Source organism: Ceratotherium simum, chromosome 23, assembly GCF_057802395.1.
Source record: "Ceratotherium simum simum isolate JZ-2026a chromosome 23, ASM5780239v1, whole genome shotgun sequence".
NCBI lineage: Eukaryota > Metazoa > Chordata > Mammalia > Perissodactyla > Rhinocerotidae > Ceratotherium > Ceratotherium simum.
In genome coordinates this window covers 32494306-32514911 of record NC_141922.1, presented here as the reverse complement: position 1 = coordinate 32514911, position 20606 = coordinate 32494306, and the positions used below count along the sequence as shown (strand labels likewise).

The following is a 20606-nucleotide window of genomic DNA, read 5'->3' as shown; positions in this document are numbered from 1 at the left end:
GGAAGAAACCAACATTTTTGAGCACGGATCATATAAGCAGGGCAAAGCTAGGCTTTATCAATTTAATCCTTCTGCTCTTCAGGGCACACCTTGTGGTGTTGTTCCACCTGTTCCCACAGTAAGACACTGAAGCTCACATGTGTGAAAGCCGATGTCACATAACAAGTGGTGGAGGTGAGATTTGAACCTGAAAGATCCTGACTCAAAGTTCAAAGCTTTTAATTACACAATCTTGTCAAGAATATAAAAACAGATAAGTGGATTTCATAGAAGAAAAGATGACCCAAGGATTAATATTTGTAAACTTGAACTAATATTTTTGCTAAATTGACTTAATCCTTAGAGGGTAAATCCATCCAAAATAAGCTTTGATATTGTCATTTTAAAAAATCACATCAGTTACCAAAATTGTCTCTATTTCATTGGTATACCGTGCTGCTTAAGATGTCCCAACTGACCCAGCATCTTGGCCAAGAGGGTAATTGAAAAATTATCCATTGGACTTCTGTATCCATTGACAAACTGTAATTAGTCAATCTTGATAATTTACACTATAAAATATAACTTCCCATATGAAGTTTGAAGCTGAATTGAGATACATTCACTACCCAATTAAATCAGCCTTTCTAGGGCTTAAATATCCCTGAATTTTTTAGTTTAAAAAATTACAGAAGAAAGTGCTCCTTAATTCTGTTTTTGTTATTGCTATTATTACTATTATTATTGTTATTTTAGGAACTCTATGCTTTAACCTGCAACTTCCTGTGAAAAACGTCTATTTACATGTTTTGAAAAGGAAGTGAGAAAAGTGCAGTCGAAAATTTTACCAAACTCTCTAATCTCCAGTGGACATCGTGTGTATAGTATAAAGGCAACATGCAGATGCCACTGATCTGCTAATTATCCTAAGAGAAAAAAGGTATATACATGTATGGATGTATATGTATATACATATGGATGTGTATATATGTATATATATAGTCTATATACATATATAAGACTATCTATAATCCTAGCATCTATTCATATTTTTGTTAAATTTTCAAAAGTTTTACAAGACCTTGTAATTTTATTTTCCTTATTTTAATTACAAAAGCAATGTTACAAATATTGAAGACAATGGGTATTTAGGGATGAGGGATGGGAGTGATCTGTCCTGAAAGGAATAATATTTTATCCCTGACATTGTTTAGAATTGCTGTTGCCTGCTGATGATAAAATGCAGACCAACATTTAGTTGGTTTTGTTATTAATTTTAAATTATCTACTAAAAGGCACCTGGAGTGGACCACCTCAATTGACTTTATCTCGGTATGCCACTGACTGAGGGCCTTCTAGGTGAAAATCACCATGTCTGAATGTCTTGTTTCCTTATTTTCAAAGTGAAACTAGAAGTGTTTCCATAAGGCTGCCATGAAAATTAAATAAATTACAATTTGGAAAGTGCTTAGAAGAGTGTGTGGCATAGAGTATGCATTATAGCACCATTTGTTTAAATAAATAAATAATATTTACGAAAAGCCTGAGGTATGAGCCTGCCAATTTTAGGGATTAGGAAACTGAGTCTCGAGGGAGGGGTTAAAAAAATTTATCAAATGTCAAAATGATGAAATCGGGGTTTAAATTTAAGTTCATAGACACCAAACCTGTACCTACTCTACCTTGTCCACACAAAACAGGTGTTTTATGTTACCCATGCTCCTACCATCAGATAATTTGTTTAGCTTTTATATTCTAAATATTTCCATATTTTGCATATTAACTCTCCAAATTATTTATTCACATACATATTTTTAACCTAAAGTTTCACATTATTTAAAAACAGGTGCATTGAGGTATGATAAGGTAAAAGCTGATATTTATTAAGGAAAAGTAAATTTTATTCAACCTTTTAAGTTTCTAAAAGCATGCAAATTATGTTGTTATTGTTATTTTAAGAAAAAGAACATTTTTGTATTGAAAAAGCGTGCCTTTCAAAAAAACCACTAACCAGACGTTGGGGTCTTGTGATATCCCAAAGGGACACTGGTAAAAAAAAAAAAAAAAAATGATGAAAGAACTCCTTCCACACAAAAATCTGAGTACATACACATTTTATAACTATGAATATTGTTTGTAATAAATTTAGCAAATGTGCTATATCATCAGACACCAGAGCCCTGAGATATCCCAGTTTTGAAAATGTGGTTTAAGAGAGAAGGAAAACACAAATAGCTAAGAAAAATTACTAGGAAAATGTAATACAATAATTAAGTGGAACATAGAGATGGAATGCCAAATACCTAGTTTACTACACACGTGTGCCGGGGGCTTAAAGTCTGAGTGCAGTAACGAACTGCTCAGTCTTTGATTCTGTTTACAAAGGCAGCATTTAAAGAATACATGATATATTCATCAGCCAGTTACTTGTTATCAAATGCACTTTATTATATACATAAACATATGTATGTATAAAAGGAGAGAATACACACACACACACGCCCCCCACAAGAAATTAGTTGCCATTTTAATTGTTTTGATTATGTCTTCACTCAACTTACCTTTTTGTTTTTTATTTCATTTCTTAAAGTGATTGTTCTTATTTTGTTTTGTTATGTTTTGTTTGCTCTACATTAGATATCTAGACTTTCTTCAGTGATTGGGTTTTTTTTAATAGGTGCTATAGATAACAGCCAGTGTGAGCTGACCCTCTGTGAACTGTACATTCCTTTAATTAAGCAGATTATTTTTTTAACCAACTCATCCGGTGGCATGCCAATCCTTTCTCATTTTATCAAACAGGAAATGTATCTCAAAAGTGGACATATCATTATTCTGAAAGAAAAATCTTTTCCACGCCATATTATACTCACCTATGTACCTATGTCTATGTACCTCTTCTACTAATGTGGGCCAGAGCCACAGAGTGCAAAAAAACTGAGCTGTACTCATCTTGATCACTGTATGGCACAGAGCGCCTTACAGGACCCCACCATTCATCCATTCGTATTTGTTTATGGAGGTTTTGTTTGTGTGATTTGATTAATACTCAGTCACTAGCAAAATAAAAGCAAGTTTCTCTACGTTGGGAAGTGTATTGAGCACTCTTCCAGATGGATTTCGCTAATTCTTGGGAAGTCCTGAAGTTTAGATAAGTGGAGACAGTAGAAAAGTTGGATTCTTCCTGTTCCTGGTTTCCCTAGTGTTTTAATTTCATCTCCTAGTGGGCAGCTTTTTGTTTTATGTCACTGGGCAGATAGCCATTGGCTCTCTCTCTGGTTTTATTGGAAGTTTCTTCAAATGGCCGTGGTAAATTTCAATGAACTTTTTTTATCATGCTCATTTCATTTAATTTGGTGGTTGGGGAGTTCCAAGTCAAACAGAAATTTCAGGCAAAATGTTAAAAGGGAAAAACTTGAATCCAAATCAGCAGGACTTAAAAACAACACTGTGTGTGCCGGGAACTTGCCCAGAGATCAACCCTGTTGGATAGTGACAGGCAGCTGTGACATTACCTGTCAATGTTTGCTTCTCCAGAGGATCCCAAGAACCACTTCATGCTTACTGAAGCCCTATTTCATAGCTTCGAGCCTGAGTAATTGGATATGTCTGAAAGAGAAGACCAAGTGCCCTCATGAAGGCTCCTTGCTGGGTCTTGGCAGAAGTGTGAGGGCAGCCCTGAAGAGGAATTACACTCACAAAGTCCCCTGAATTCTCTCTTTGTGAAATCCATACCCTTTGTTGCTTGCTTCTGGCAAACTGAGAGCATCCTGAGAATGGGTCAAGGATCTTTCAAAGGAATCCCTGCCAGCAAGACTGAATCACAGTTCCAAAAGCAAACTGGAACATTCTTCCATGTCAGACTGGGACGTTATGACAACTGGGTACCAAGACTGTGGGCATGACAGGAATGGGAGATGGAAAGGTATTTTTCCAAAAGACAAAATACGTCCTACAGGATATTAATTTTTAAAACTGGCGAAAGTTTCTTGGTTGTTCAGAATAGCTGCTTCTCTGCCTGTTCCACCACTTTTTCCTGCTCTTTGCCTATTCTTCCTCTACATCAGGGTGGTCAAAAAAAACTATTTTTAAGACATGGAGGATAGACACTTAGGGTCCTGGTACGAGGGACAGACTTGATTTATGTCAGGGATTGTTACTCTAAATTATTGCCTCCATTATTTATTTCTGCCTCTATATTCTGAATTGGTCCAAATAGCAGATAAGTTATTATTTCAGACAGACCAAAGGAACTTAATTTTTAAATTTGTAAAATGGAAGAAATACATCAATAGGTCATAAATCTAAAGAAATAAAAAGAAAAAGGAATTTTGACATATATTTATAAAACTTTCACTTCCCTATAGTATTTTTATTCTTTTCTTTCAACAAAGTAGATTACAAGAACACAGAATAGTTTAAATAAACCACATATGATAAGTAGGAAAGAACATCCAAGTCGAGCTGAGGCATGTGTGAATCCCATACCAGTCACAAGATCTGCTGTGATTTTCCCTGAGTTGGGCACTGAAGCAAGTTCCCAGTTGTTACATATGTGCTCCACCGCACAAGGATATTATAGATACACATCAGTGCTGTGCTGGTAAGGAGGCTCTTCAAAAAAATACGCCCCTATTTATAATGTTTGCCATTTTCTGTGGTGCAAATATTCCCACCACATCAGAGTTCAGCTACCAACTGACGTCACTAAACAGAGAGTTGAGAATGATGTGCATAATTCACTCTTGTGAGCCTGAACCAGCCAGCTTCAGCACATTATATATAGATATACTTGGAGCCAGGAGGCAACTTAGAAATCCTCTACTCCCAACCCCTAATTTTTTTTTTTTTTTTTTGTGAGGAGGACTAACCCTGAGCTAACATCTGATGCCAATCCTCCCCTTTTTTCTTGAGGAAGATGGGCCCTGAGCTAACAACCGTGGCCATCTTCCTCTACTTTATATGGGACGCCGCCACAGCATGGCTTAACAAGCGATGTGTCGGTGCGCACCGTGATCCGAACCTGTGAACCCGGGGCCGCCGCAGCACGCGCACTTAACCGCTTGTACCACGGGGCCGGCCCCAACCCCTAACTTTTTAAAGGAGAAAATGAGGCTTAGAGGTGGAGTGACTTACGTCAAGCCAAGCAAGAATGGCTAAGCTAAGAATAAATACTCACATTATTCCTAGTTCAGGGCCCTTTCTACTGCACTAAAATACAATAAATGAATTGCTTGTGCATGTTTATATTTCAAGCAGAACAATGATAAAAGAAAAACAATGAGTGGTTATATTTTTAAAAATAGAGATGATAATAGAAGCTAATATACTGAGGAAGGCACTGGTGCCTACTGAAAAGCTATCCTTACTTCTTTCCATTGTATGCCCCTCCTACATCTTCTACCACGTCCATGTCATTTGGAAATTTCTAGGTTCAAATCCACATTACACAGGAACTGATTGCTGTTCAGGAGAACTAAACTCCAGACCACTCTCTGTCTAACCACAGTGTACCACCAAGACTTTTTGATGTGTCTTCCCTCACATCAGTACGGTGCAGCTCTTATATGGCCCCCTCAGACTTCATCTAGATCAGTGGTTCTCAAAACATGGTCTGTAGTTTCCTGAAAATTCCCTGTGACACTTTCAAGGGCTCTACAAGGTCAAAACTATTCTTATAATAATATTAAGATGTTATTGGCCTTTTTCATTGTGTTGAGATTTGCCTTGCTGCAAAAGCAATGTGGATGAAGCTGCTGGTGCTTTACAGCAAATCAAGGCAATGCGACTCATCAATATTAGTTATCATGACATTCTTCACCAGCATAAACTTGCAAAAAAAAAAAAAGCCAGTTTCTCTTAACAATGCACTCAATGAAGCAGTAAAAATTATCAATTTTATTAAATCTTAACCCTTAAATACACATTTTTTTAATATTTTGTGTGAATACATGGAAATATGCATAAAGTACTTATGCTGCATACTTAAGTAAAAGCACTCATAAATTGTGTGATTTTCAGGCTGAATCTGCCTTTCTGTTCCTGGGGGACCAAGTTCATTTGAGTGAATGACTGACCGACAAGCCATAGTCATTTAGACTTGGATATCTGGCAGACGTTTTCTCAAAATGAATGAAGTCTGTCAGTTAAAAGAAAGCACTTAATATTTGTTGTGAAAGGTGAAACTCAAGCTTTCAAGAGAAAATTAGAATATTGAAAAGCTTGTGTTTACCACTGTAAGCCAGACTTCTTTCCAATATTCAAAGACATTTCTGATCTTTTAATGTTGTACAATGAAATACATCATATTTGGATAATCTGTTTAATTCAGTGAACCAATATCTTCCAACTGACCAACGCCTAACATGACAAAATCACACACCGATGAAAGATCTATTCAAAGTGCAAGAGAGAATAATGGATTTCAATATAACAGAGTATAAAAATTTGTTGACATGGATTCAGATTCCACATTTGAATGAACATTAAAGAAACTTCCACATGATTTGGTGTAGTATCAAAGAAGAATATTCATAATTATCTGAAGAGGTTATTAAAATACTCTTCCCTTTTCCAACATACCTCTAAGGCTGTATTTTCTTCATATACTTCAACCAAAATAATATATTGCAGAAGGACATATGGGAAGCCAGCTGTGTTCAATTAAAAAGATTTGCAAAAATGTAAAACAATGCCACTCCTCTCACTAAAAGTTTTTGTTTTAGAAAATATAGTTATTTTCATTGAAATATGTTATTTTTGTTAACAAGTAGTAGGTTTATCATTGCTATTATTAAATAAATTAATAAATATTTTTAAAATGTCTCCATTCTAATTTCTAATATAATAGGAAACTCCCATGAATGTAGGGAAGAGCTTCACAGACATGGCATGTGCAAGCTCTTCATAATCTGGAAGGATATTACATATATATTTCTTATTATCTATGTTAATTGTAAAGATTAGAAAAATGAGAAACTGTAAAATGTTTTTACTTCCATTATAATAGTAAGATTTCTTGATCAATAAATACATAGTTCCATCCTATAGATAATTTTTTTTTCTTTAGTAGTGGCAAGTCTCAATGTTTTGTTGTATTTCCTGGGAATTTATGATAGGAAAAGTGGTAATGAGAAGAAATACTGCCTTGAAATTTAAAGCCATTCACAAGCTGCTGTTATCCATTAGGTGGAGCATCCAATAGGTGACGTTTCAGTAGTATATTTGTTAAAAATAAGCGTAGACTAATAGTTAAGAACAAAGACTCTGGAGACAGCTTGCCTGGCATTGAATCTCACTCAAACACATAACTTCAGGTGAGGTATTGATAGTGTTAGTAATAATTATATCTTAGAATTTGGGAGAGGATCAATACATGTAAAGTATTCTTAATAATGCTTGGAATATAGGAAGTTCTCAGCAAATGTTAGCTCTTATTATACACTAACATAGTCTTAGAAGTCAACAACTGGTTAATATGCATGTGCAGCATGCCTTTTACTGGTAGACTACAAAGTAGTCCATTTTGGAATTAATACATAGCAGAAACTGAGTAATCTAAGGGCTACATGACATTATTGTATTGTTTTTGGATGGGAATTACTTAATTCATTTTAAAATCACTTACTAGACACTAACTGCTTGCCAGGTATTGTGCTAAATGATAGGTTACAAAAATGAATGAGATTCCTTTAAGAACACATAGTTTAGTAGACTGGATAGATATGTAAAATATAAGGACTCAATTGAAATGTGCACATAGTACTATGGAAACAGAAGAGAGAAACACCATGAGTTGTTGGGAAAGGCTCCACAAAAAGGGTGACTTTTGAGTTAAGCCTTGAACTGGGCGGTAGAAGACAGAGAAAGGAGCACACTATGGATCAAATGTGCCAAGTATCAGCAACATTAATGTAATGACCTAAAGATACTCTCCAAGTTCAGATTCCTTTGTTTGTAGCAACCTCTGCTTTATTGAAATGACTTAGGAGTTGCTAACATCTTACCATGAATTCCTTCTCTGTTGAGCCCACTGTTAAGGCATTATTGACATATAATACTGCACCAAAATGCTAGCAAGCACTTCCTTCTATGTACTGCAAAATCCTAGGGGCAACAGAACTTTCAAATAGATAGTTCTTAAACTGAAATGACCTTTTATGCCTGATGATCATTTGGGGGAATTGTAACGTTATCAATAATGAATTATTCACAATCTTTAGCAAGGTTAAATTTTGAAAAGAACTTTGACAGAAAAAAAATGGTAGAAATAGTTGAAAGATTTCAGGTCCTGGTGGTAGGTACTATTTAAAAAGACTTGTTTCCAACACTGTAATCTCTACATAGGTTAGTTTTTTAAGATTCAATTTTGTCTGTAAGAACAACTACCGAAACTCTACTTTCTCCCATTGCTCAAAAAATAATTTCTATCTTTCAAACAAATTATTAAAATGCCTGGATCTCAACCCCTTTCCAAATTTACAGTGTCTTAAAGAATATTTTGAGAATCTGCTATATACTTCTCAACAGGCTTGCGCAACTTATAATGAAAAATTGAAGGTTTTCTATGAAATAATTAATTTGTATTTTTATAACCTGGTTTCTAACAGATACTGCATGAAAATCATAATTGTGAAGAATGCATGGTAAACTCGACAACTTGGACAAAGGTTCTTGAAAGAAAATGTTGTACAAAATATCTTGATCAATGACTAATATACCCAAAAGGAGTCAAGTCCCATTTTGTAAATAGAAATTTTCTCTGAGTCTTCCTTCCCAAAGCATCCTAGCCATTGTCATTTGAATAAACAAACTGCCTGATGGCACCATTCCCATACACCACCCTGATGGACTTTATAAGGCATAGTCTCTAGAGTGGGCTTCTTTTATTGCAGAATTTTCAGTGCACATCCTTGAATCTGTGAAGAGACTGAGGCAGTAACCTTCTGTGTTCTGGCAGGAGTTGGAGGTACACCTGAGCTGACTGGCTGAGAGTGTGAAGCACTTCTTGCTGCCAAGAATTCTTTCTGCATCGTATGGATCATATTAATACTAGAAAGTACTCCTTTAATTTTTGTGATGTAAAATAGTGAAGCATTACCACGTAGAGCATTTTCAAAGGTCATTAGACTTTGGTTCAGAGGAGGCTGCAATATTCTGTGGTTTAATTTGCAGATATATGTCTAAATGGCTGCAAACATAGTAGGAATACATTTATTCACACAATTAAGATAGCCTCTGGGGTTCTGATAGATCAAATGGACCTAATATTTAAATTCTATATAGTTTATAGTCATGATGACCCAGTATTAACATGATTTTCTAGAACAAAAATGTGGTGACATGAAAATGGAGAATTACTGAACCTGGAAAGCAAAATGCTAACCATGACTTTGCCACTAGCAAGGTGACTTTAGGGTCTTTAGTTTTCTCACATATAAGATGGGAAAAACACGTCTTCTACCTACCTTATGAGTTTTTTCTGAACATGGCAAGGGCTATATGCTGTGTTTGAATGCCCAGCATCTAGTCCTTGGTTTTCTTTGGGAATATCTAAATCTACCATGCATAACCTGTTGGAGTTCAGTTATCCAAAGTCAGGTTAGCCTGGGAGTTGAAGAGAAGGATAATTCTGCAGGGGTCTGGGAGAGGTAAATTTGATACGTAAAGCAATTACACTTCATAATAACGAATGTGGCAGAACCTTGACAGGACAGCAAATTAAAGAGGATCCTTAGTCTCTGTTAGTTCCATTGCAAATCCTCCCCTGAGGACTCTTCCATGTCCAGATTTGAGAACTGGCTTAATTTTCCTGGACATCTTTTGTCTGTTTTAGCTTACAGTAAGGCAAAGAGAGAATAACATATAATAAAAACAATTACGTACTGCCAAAGTAAACCTCTGTGCAAAAGAGGGAGTTTGTAGCTCTTCAGAAACATTTAAAATATAATTAGGAATATGTATAATGTACAGAGTAAATCCAAACAACAGACCTGTGGAAAATGGTTGTGGCTACTCCCTCCATCTAAAAATAATTTCGACCCAGGCAATGTGGTAAGGGTGCTGTAACATCTTACATGCCAGAAATATTGAAACAGATTGTCTTTTTCCTTAAAAAAAAAAAAAAATCATGCTGCAACAAGCACCTTGAGAGTACAAAATCAGCATTTCATGGTTCCTACTTCCTTTCCAAATGAATGGTAAATTACAAATTTTTAAAGCTTTAAACTTAAACTCAATAACTGCATTCCTTTTAAGGCCAACAGGCCAAATACACCATAAGGTAAACTACCCATAATAATTTTTACCACATCATCTACTCTTCACCGATGTCAAGAGTTCCTTATTTTCAATCTCGTGGTCAGAAAACTTAATTCCATTATCAACCCACCCATTTAATATGTATATGGCTCTTGGAGAGAGGCCTGAAAGTATAGACCTGAGTTTTATGAAACTGAGCACACTGGAACCTAACACTGACCATACAGTAAACAAGAATATACACTTGCTTATGATCAGAAAGCAGGACCTAATTCATTGTGACAGAAAGGGTTTGACCATTCAGTTCAGTTTGGTTCATAACACTGAACCAAATGCCCTGAAGCTTGTTCTGTGCTTAGTACAGAGATACTTAGTACAGAGGTACTTATATTAATGATACCAGTTCCTTATCCCCAGCAAGCTCACAAAATGGTTGGTATCGCTGTTACTGTACAAAGGGGATAACCAAAATCATGATGCAGGATTAAATCATCAGAAATCTATAGTTTAAAGATCCTGAAGAGGATTCAGAATAAATCCCCAAAAGATTGCTTAGAAACTGATACAGAATGGTCAGAAAAATAAAAAGAGGTCTTTACTATTCATTTATTTAATAAATACATATACAGCACTTCCTGTTTTTCTGGCATTATTTCAACTGTTTTACAAATAATAACTCATGTAATTCTTACAACAACCCTCTGAGGTAGGCACAATTATTATGCCCATTTTGCACATGGAGGAACTGAGGCACAGAGATGCTCAGTAATTTGCCCGAGATCACAGCTCCAGTAAGAGATCAAGCGAGGTTCTGAATCTAGGTAGTCCGGCTCCAGAACACAAGCTCCACTGCCTCTGATATTTATTCCTTCTACTATTAAAACAGATGGGCATAACAAAAACCCCTTTTTCTCTCAAAGTCTGAATGTCTAATATTTGCTATCATTAAAAATTTTTTTAAAAGGTTGCATTTTCAAATTGGCATATCAGTTACCAGGTATCATTGCAATAAAAATTTTTTCCTTAAAAAATTAACTACTAAACAAGCATTACTTTAACTCACAAATGTAGTTGCCCAAGCCCAAACCCAGATTTCTGTCTGTGACTGTGGCTTCAACTGATGTGTGACTTCCTACCTCTGGGTCCCATTATAATGTGGGTTGGGTCTCTTGAGCACAGGGGAGCATGTTTCTCAGTATATGTAACAGTCTAGTTATTGCCTCTGGCCCCAGTTCACCTGGAAGCCTGGCTCAGTCTTTTTATTTTACATTTTTTATTAACTTCAAAATTATATGTGTTCATTATAATAGGTACAATAACCTAAAGATATATTTTCTAAAAATAATAATCTCCTTTACGCTGACACTCCTGGGTTAACAGCCTGACATTCTGCTGTGCATAACTCCAAACTTTCTCTATGTTCATACATATAATTATATGCATATGTATTTGTTTTAAAACATATGCATACTGCTTTTAAAAAGTGGGATCACAGTATATACATTATTGTGCAATGTGCTTTCTCAAAGAAACTCAGCAAATATTCATCTGAGTCAACTGATAAATATAATTCGTTTTAATACCTATATGATATTTCAAAATGTAGATGTATCATAATTTATTAAACTATTTTACTCTTGAAAGAACTTTGGCTTGTCTCTTGCTCCTTAAACAATGATGTAACAAATATCCTTGAAAATAGTCTTTTCAAGTACTGGCACTTTTATTTCAGTAGGCTAGAGTCCCAAAACAGCATGTAAAATTTCAATTTTGCCATGTCCTTTAGAAACGATGGAAGCAATTTGTGTCTATCCCAATTTGTTAGAATATCTGTTTCCCCACATCCTCAAAAGCATTAGTTATTACTCCTCTTTAAAATTTTGCCAATCCGATGGAAGAAAAAAATATATTTTATTGTCATTTTAATTTATCTTTTGACTAAAAATGAGGATGAATACCGTTTTATTTATCAGCCATCGGGGTTACAAATTTTTTGATCATTTTTTTCTTATCAGTTTTCAGGAAATTTTTGTATATGAAAGATATTAACTCTTTGTTATAAATCAATCTTTATTTTTTACCTACATTATATCATCTTTTGCCATGCAAATATGTCTATGTTTGATGTGTGTGGTTTTGGGGTTTCCCATTTCCCCTAGGAATATCTCCTCTACTCCTATTCTTGTCCTAAATTATTTTCTAATATTTTAGTGGCATTTTTTACATTTAAATTTTCAATCTATCTGGAATTAATTTCATCTGTGGTGTGAAGTAATTTTATTCTCTTCCAGAAGGAGAGCTGGTTTTGCCAAACTGTCTACTTAATAAATGATATTTTTCTCTTTCAATTGAAATGCCACCTTTACCATATCTTAAGTTACCATATATGCATGGATCTATTTATGGTCTCTTTATTTTGTTTCTTTGATCTCTTTGTCTATTCCTAAGCCAAACTGTATTGTTTTTATTATGGTGGCAGCTTCAGTCTTATTGTTCATTAAGTAGGGCCTAATAATGGGTAATACTGAAGGTTTGAACAAGAAGTGCACAGTCCAGAAGAAAAAAAGTTAGTGTTCAAATCAGAAACTATAAACTGAAATTTTCACAGCTATCTAATTCCCACATCATACAGTACTTTTTAAATTATTTCTTCCATCAGTGCTTGCTGATGTCTTTTTACTTATAAGCATTTACTCTTACTATTATTTTTTTCAGCTGATTGTGAACATTCTGTAGAAGGCAAAACTATAGGGACTAAAAATAGGTCAGTGGATGCCCAGGTAGAGTGGGGAGAGGGAATAGATTGCAAAGGGTCATGGGGGTACTTCTTCAGAAAATGGAAATGTTCTATATCTTGATAATGGTGGTAGCTAAATGACTACATTCATTTGTTGCAGCTCATCAAACAGTAGACTTAAAAAGTGTGAATTTAACGGTATGCTAATTACATCTCAACAAATTTGATTTAAAATATATGAGTGTGAAATATGGTCATATTTTCTCCTTTTTTGGGAATGAAACCTGATCTACTTTCTGTAATAGACAGAGCTAGAATCCAATCCTGAATTTGTTTTAACCCCCTGTAACAAAACAAGAGCAGAATCTTAAGTAAAAATCTGTGGGGACTCCTGCCACTGATGCATTTTGACTTTCTGTCTTTGGAAGCAATCTATGTTTGACCTATTTTAACTCCACAACAATTTGTGGAGGCCACTAATCCTGGGGAAACAATTCACTCTCTTACACAGGTTCATAGATTTTATTACATTTTCCAACAAGAACTCTATGAATTGAGAAAGATACTGATATTTTCTTAAAGCTAGGGGTTAGAGCTGGAGGTCTAGTGCTCAGTGGCACCTAAGCAATACTTTTTCACTTAAGGAAATTGAGGCTGAATGAGGTTAAGATTGGAGCCACAGAGCTACAGTGTTCTCATTCCCACTTTCTCTATTTTTGTCAGTGCATTTTACGGAAAACTCTTCTCCTAGTTAACTCTTACTAGAATATACAAGCAAGAAACTAGACCATCTCTCTGAGACCAGAGACCAAAGGCAAGGGAAGATTAATGAGCATTTCTGCAGAAAGCCAGCCCCAGTCTCAGTCCCAGACAGAAGGCCAGGAGGTTCAACATGCTAATCTATTGAAAGAGCCCTGATGGTAGCTCCAGATTTAATGTTATCAGGATTTATCCTAGAGGAGTTAGTTTTCAGAGTCAGAACAAGAAGGGGAGGGGAGGGGGCTAGGTTTAAGAGATATCATGACAATGTGCCTGCTTTTTCTCACTTGTGAAAATGTATGCTATCTGGAGGTAAACTGATAGGAGCCATCCTGAATTAACAGATTATCACTAATACCTTTTAACCACTTATAATAAACAGCACAATAAATTTATGTAATTTTTTTTCCCAATACCATTCTAGTCTTCAGATGATTTTGCTAAGCTTTCCTTTCTATATTTATATTACATTATATTACATTGATTTTTATACTTATTATTTGGACAGGATAACACAGCATATTAAAATAATATGGAATATTAATAACCTATTGCAAACAAGATGGCTCTTCCTAGAGCTTTCTTATGGATCTTTTTTCCTCTTAAAAAGCCCAAGGATGATAAAGTTTGGCATAGTGGCTGGTATTTCTTTCAAGTGGGGTTTCTCTTTCTGTATATTGGAGCCCATCAAGATTATATTAATAATAATAAATAATAAAGTAATAAATGCCATTAAGTAATATAGAAAAGAGCACTGTAAATATTGAAATTGTTCAAAATAGAGTGGGCTGCCTTCAGAAATGCATTCTAGAAATGTCCAAGCTGAACCTAGATGCTTGCTTTCCTGTGTTCATTCACCATCGCTTTATTGAGCATCTGAAGACTCTGGCTAGGCATGTGGTTAAAGGATTTCATCCTGGGAGGTGGCACTGGCCACAACGGCCTTTAAGGTTTCTTCCATTTCTATGCTTTTTGATTTCATGGTTCCACATTTTTATTAAGAATTTCCAGTGGAGGGCACTGGGCCATGTATAATTCAGTGGTTTCGGAATTTCATATCCTACTGCTGAATAATTTCCCACCATATCTTTGCCAGTTAAAGATGACAATAAACACCTTTACAAATTTGCATTGATTTATGGAAGTTATAACAAAAAGGGCAAATGTAAATACCTCTCATGATGTTTCACTTTGGCCTGGACTATAAATCAGGATACTTCATGATATCTACAACAAAAATATATCGTCACCTTTATACCTTAGGAAATAAGTAAAAAATATATGGATAATTATTTATGTATGTGTTTCTTTGAAACATATCCTATAGATTTAACTTTGTGTCAATGTATACCATTAAAAGGCATATAGAATCGATACTTCTCAGTAGCAGGAAAACTGTCCGAGTTGCCAAGAGAAAGCCAGGATGTGCTTCTTAATCATTGTGTGTCCAGAGCTAGAAATGAGAGATAAAATAATTTGTCTCAAGGAGGATATCAAAGTCATGTTCCATCCTCATTGTTTAGTTGAGCACTTCCATGCTCTAGTATTAGAACAGAAGCTTCTGTGCTATTATGCTCCTAGGAAAAAGTGTGGTTATTGAGACAGAAAGAACTTCAGAACCTGAATACTATGGAGAAAAGCTTGTCTCTGTAGTGACTATTTGAAAGAGAGACCAGGATCTGTTTATGCCTGAGGTAGTGATAGAACAAATATATGATGATATATTGACGACAATATCAGCTAGTAGCTAAGGCTGTTTTCTACTTTGGCAACATTACAAGAAGGTCAGAGACTGTCCAAATATCACGCTGGGAGATTCAGGACAGGCATACTCTTATCTTCAGTATAGCTACTTATCCTATCCAATTGGTTGAATTATCTTTCATTCATCTCTGCATTTTGCCCCTTGTCGGTATTGCCTTAAACACCAATAGACATTCAAGTTTAGATTTTCAAGTACAAAATAATAATAAAAAATTATTATAATAGGCAAGGCACCATTATCTTTAGAAATGGAAGATAGTGGAGATATGTAAGAAAATTAAATTCAAACGTAATTAAAAATGGCCCTTTTTAGATTTTTGCAAACACTGGCTAAAAATAATCAGGGCTCACAGTTTTGTTTCCTTCATAACAATTTTACAAGATGAACTAAGAGGAGGTTGATTGGCAGTTCAGCAACTCTACTTTTGACTCTCTAGTGAGGACTGTCAGTAAGGGAGTGGACAAATGCTGATAGCAGAAAGAAGGGAGGGATGGTGGGCAGGGAACTACAGTGTTGCTGTACTTTGAAGGGGTACTTAAAAGCTCAATTAGGTAATTTTCATTGCTTGTTTTCAACTTTTTCAGTAATGACATTAGTTACTTGTAGAAGGAACATATTATTATTATTATTTTTTAATTTAGCAGGAGAGTACTACCAAAGCATCTTTCCTAGAGGAAATGCATATGTATTTATTTAAGTGTTTCTCACCTCCTTCTCCTCCTGGAAGTGCCCAAAAGGGAAATGGGCCAGGGACATCTGAAAGGCCTATAGCAAGCAATAGGAAAATGATGCCAACTAGAAAATTTTAGGCTTAAACAAAATAAACCCAGATGCTTCTGACTCCTACAAACATTTGCTTTTTCTTATGATGACATGAGGGTTCCCCCTTCCCTCAAACATAAAGTGTTTTTATTTCATTCTTCATATGAGTCACAATTCTGTGATAACTCACAAAAATATCTGGTGTTTCATGAACATAACTTTGTCATTAAAATGGTTCCCAAGGACCACTTCTTTTACAGCTTCCAAATCATGGAAGCTATACTACAGACTACCTTCAGGCAGCACTGCCTTCTTCAAACCTAAAGTTAGGTCAGCAATATTGAGGAAAGTAATGAAAAGAACTAGTCAGGACTCAAAATCAACCATTCACATTGGAAGCATTTTCTTATTTGCCTCCGTTTTCCCTACCCCATTCCAGCCCCATAATCTTGCTTTGGGTTTGCTGAGGTCATATTATTAGCCCTCAATGAACACATGGAAACCTAGCTAGCAGAGTTATGTTTTCATACTCAAAACATTTCATTCTGTCCAACAAACCCATCAAATGCCCTAAAAGACCAACTTGCTCATGCATGGAAGGGCTTTGGTTTCCTACAATTCAAATACCAAAGTTGGAATGAAACTAAATCAAATTATTATCAGATTATCAGGGTTTGGCTGACTCCTTGCCCTTCATCACGAGGCAGATGAATTCTCCTGAACTGGCTTGCTCCCAAGTGCTGACAATACCTCTGAGGGTATTATGGAAGGGATCGAAGTGTGAAGCATCCCTGGAGGATTTGTATGTATTTTAAGCATGCAGTTACCTGAATATCCACCGTCTGTTAATATGCCCAAAGGAGTAGAAATAGTTTTCACAAATTTAGTCCTTATTTTGTCAGGACTTTGATTCCCTTGAAGATCGTAAGTTTTACAATTGTTAATTGATCATAAGACATGTAGAACATCAAAACACCACCTAACATACTAATAAGTTGGGACAGTTTTAACAATCCATTTCATTTTCTCAGGAATTATCTGAATTTGAGATAGTGATGGAAAATTCTTACTTTATCCAAATATATAGTTTTAAACTTCCTACGCGTAGTGCTACAAAGTGTCACTTAGCTCGTTTTAATAGTTGTTGAAACTGGGTGATTGGTACACGAAGATTCATTATGCTATGTGGTCTACTTCTGTGCATGTTTGAATATTTCCATCAAGTAAACTTTAAAGATATGATTTAAATTTAAATTGTTTTAAAATTGCTTTTAAGCCCAGTTATTTCAAGGGAAGCATCAGGATTTTACTCAAAGATTTGCTTCATTGCAAAGGCAAATCATCTATATGCTTTAAAAATCTTTACAAGTTTTAAATTTCCTACCAAGTGTAAAAATGCCTTGTGAGTCAAAGAGTCAAAGATTTTGTATTTTTTGCAATTCTCACAAGCATACAAGGTCTGTTGATGGTTCATATAATCCATTTTCCCTTCACAAAGCAGACAAATCAAAAGAGTTCTGGACAGAGTGATACCTAGCTTTTAATTTTTTTTTAAATCCAGAGAAAACTAAATATAATTCACGTATTATTATAAATACCAATGTTATTATTCTGTTTTTCAAGTTTACTTCTACAAGGTGGGATGGGAAAAGGAGGAGAGGAGAGAAGATTACCATTAGGAGGAAGAGTAACCATTATTCCACTAGGAAATGGCCTAAGAAAGCACTGGGACATTTTCAGTATTTCATAATTCTAGCTGTTCTGGGAAAATCGTGAGAAAGATTCTTTCAGAGTTATTTCAGTAGCTGTAGTACTTAACCAAATTAGGAAGTAACAAGATCAGACAAAATGTAAAAGAAATTAGAATACATATTTAAAACACACAAACGAAATTTAAAAACCCACACTTTTCAAAGCCTCCATTGGTGTTCCAAAATATCCACGTCAATTTTAGTTTGGATTAAATTAATTTAAATGTTTTGACAAATATATAACAGTATATTAATGTTACATTCAGTGGCTGAACCGGGACCAACATTTACTCAGAACAGTAATTACTGGAGAGAATGTGAGACAACTTCACGGGTGAAGCTCTCATTCCATCTTCTATTCCAAAAGCCTCTCTTCATGTTCTCTGACTTTCTTTCTGACCTATACCTTCTCCATCACCAATATCAGCCTTTTCCAAGGTCAGTGAGGGTAAGTCAAGAACTACGATAGTCTTGGGGGAAAGAGTTAAAAAGAGGGAGATACTTGGCTTTTATTTTTACTTTCCCTGAAAACAGGATTTGATTCCAAGAGTGTTAGAATGTGCTAAGCAAAGAAGTTATCAAAACAAGTGGTTGTGGGGGGCGGAGTCAAGATGGCGGCGTAGGCAGACTCTGAACTCACCTCCTCCCGTGGACACAGCCAATTTACAACTACTCGTGGAAAAATTACCCCTGAGACAGAACTGAAAACTGGATAAGAGGAACTCCTGCAACAACGGACAATCCTAACTGGAGTAGAAGAGGCAGAGACTCCCTTCTGGAGAGGAAAAACGCCACCTTCACAAGCCGCCAGCTTCACGGCCGCCGGGAGCAGCTCACAGGTACGCAGCCTCCCTGGAGGCGCGGGGCCCTGAGCCGGGGAGTGCCCCCGCTGTGGGCATTTTGTGGACCCAGCACAATTGAGACCAGCAGCATAATATCTGACTTTGCCTGCTACTAAAGCATTGGGTAGCACCCCCAGAAAACCCAGTTCACAAAGAAACTAAAACTGGCTCTTAAAGGGCCCGCGCACAAACTCACCCGTTCCAGAAAGCATCCTAAAATCACCAGAAAGAAAGGTGCACAGTGCTTCGGTGACAAGAGACTCACCTAATAGGCCCTGAGTGCATCTCAGTGAGGGGAGAGACCTCTCCAGGGACTGGGACATTGGCGGCGGCCATTGTTGTGGCCTGGTGTGAGCATGCTGACACAGACGCCATTGGAGTTCTCCCTGAGACCTGCTAGCCCAGGGTCTGCTCCACCCGCTAGAGCACCGATTTAATCCAGCTCAGCCAGGGCAGGCAGCCCACCCTAGAGACTAGCCCCACCCAACAACAAGCCCTCAGGCAACGTGTGGGCCTGCATAGATTGGTGACTGGATTCTCTGCAGCCTGGCAACTGAGCTGACTTGAGCGGGGCAGGGTGTGCACAAGGAGCGGGTGGAGAGTGTGGGGCGGTGGCAGAGTGTGTGGGGCTCCCGCCGTGGAGAGACTGGGTCCACTTGGGAGGTCGGGCGCCACACGGGCAGGACTGTGTTGACTGTGTGTGTGGACCTGTGGGCGGCAGGGCTTCTCAGCCACAGAAGACTTGTACTTCTCAAAGACCCACATAGGAGGTTTGCTCCACCTTCCAAAACCTGAAACAATTGGGTGCTCCTGTGCCTGAGGCCAGCCCCACCCAGCTGCAATCCTCAGAGAGCTGACAAGAGACCTAATAGGCTAGAGGCTTACAGCAATTGTAAGGCCCTGAGCCTAACAACCTGCCACGGTGGGGGCCTACTCACTTAAAAGAAATACTGCAACACAAATGTGGTATTAGAACTTGCAGCCAACTGTGCTGGGGCTCCCCACAGCTGATAAAGAGACTGAAGGGCCCACAACAACTACAAGCAGCTGAGCATTACAACAGCTGGCCAGGAGCATAACTCAGCCTCCCTGGGCGCCTACAGGGAGAGCAAACAGGCCACAGCAGAAGGATACACGTAGCCCACATAGGGTTCACCCCTGGAACATTGAGAACTGAGGGAAGCACACTGGAAGCCTCCTAAGCCATCACTTACATAAGGTCACCTATCCAAGAGCAGGAGACGTAGCTGAACTACCTAATACGTAGACACAAGCACAGGGAAAGAGGCAAAATGAAGAGGCAAAAGAATACATTCCAAGTAAGGGAACAGGACAAAACCCCAGAAAAGGAACTTAGTGAAACAGAAATGAGCAACCTACCCGACAGAGAGTTCAAACTAAGAGTGTTAAGGATGCTCACTGATCTGGGGAGAAGAATAGATGGACTCAGTGAGAATGTCAACAAAGAAATGGAAGATATAAAAAAGAACCAATCAGAAATGAAGAATACAATACTGGAAATGAAAAACTCATTAGAGGGACTCAAAAGCAGAGTAGAGGATACAGAAGAACGGATCTGTGAGCTGGAAGAAAGACTAGAAGAAATTACCCAAGGTGAACAGGTAAAAGAGAAAAGAATTAAAAAGAGTGAGGACAGTCTAAGGGACCTCTGGGACAACATCAAGCGCACTAACATCCGTGTTATAGGTGTCCCGGAAGGAGAAGAGCGAGACAAGGGGGCAGAGAATCTA

At 36.9% G+C, this 20606-nt stretch overlaps 1 protein-coding gene across 3 annotated transcripts in view; it reads right to left on the bottom strand.

Moving 5' to 3' along the window:
- The window catches only part of ANGPT1 (angiopoietin 1), a 249471-nt gene that overhangs the window by 129798 nt on the left and 99067 nt on the right, over positions 1 to 20606 (bottom strand). Inside the window, exon 1 of one of the 3 annotated variants that reach the window (XM_087447548.1) lies at positions 19121 to 19278. The exons of the other annotated variants lie outside the window; for them this stretch is intronic. The gene's annotated coding sequence lies outside the window, so the exon portion shown is untranslated. Of the gene's footprint in view, positions 1 to 19120; positions 19279 to 20606 lie in introns of those variants that run through there. 3 annotated transcript variants of the gene reach the window in all.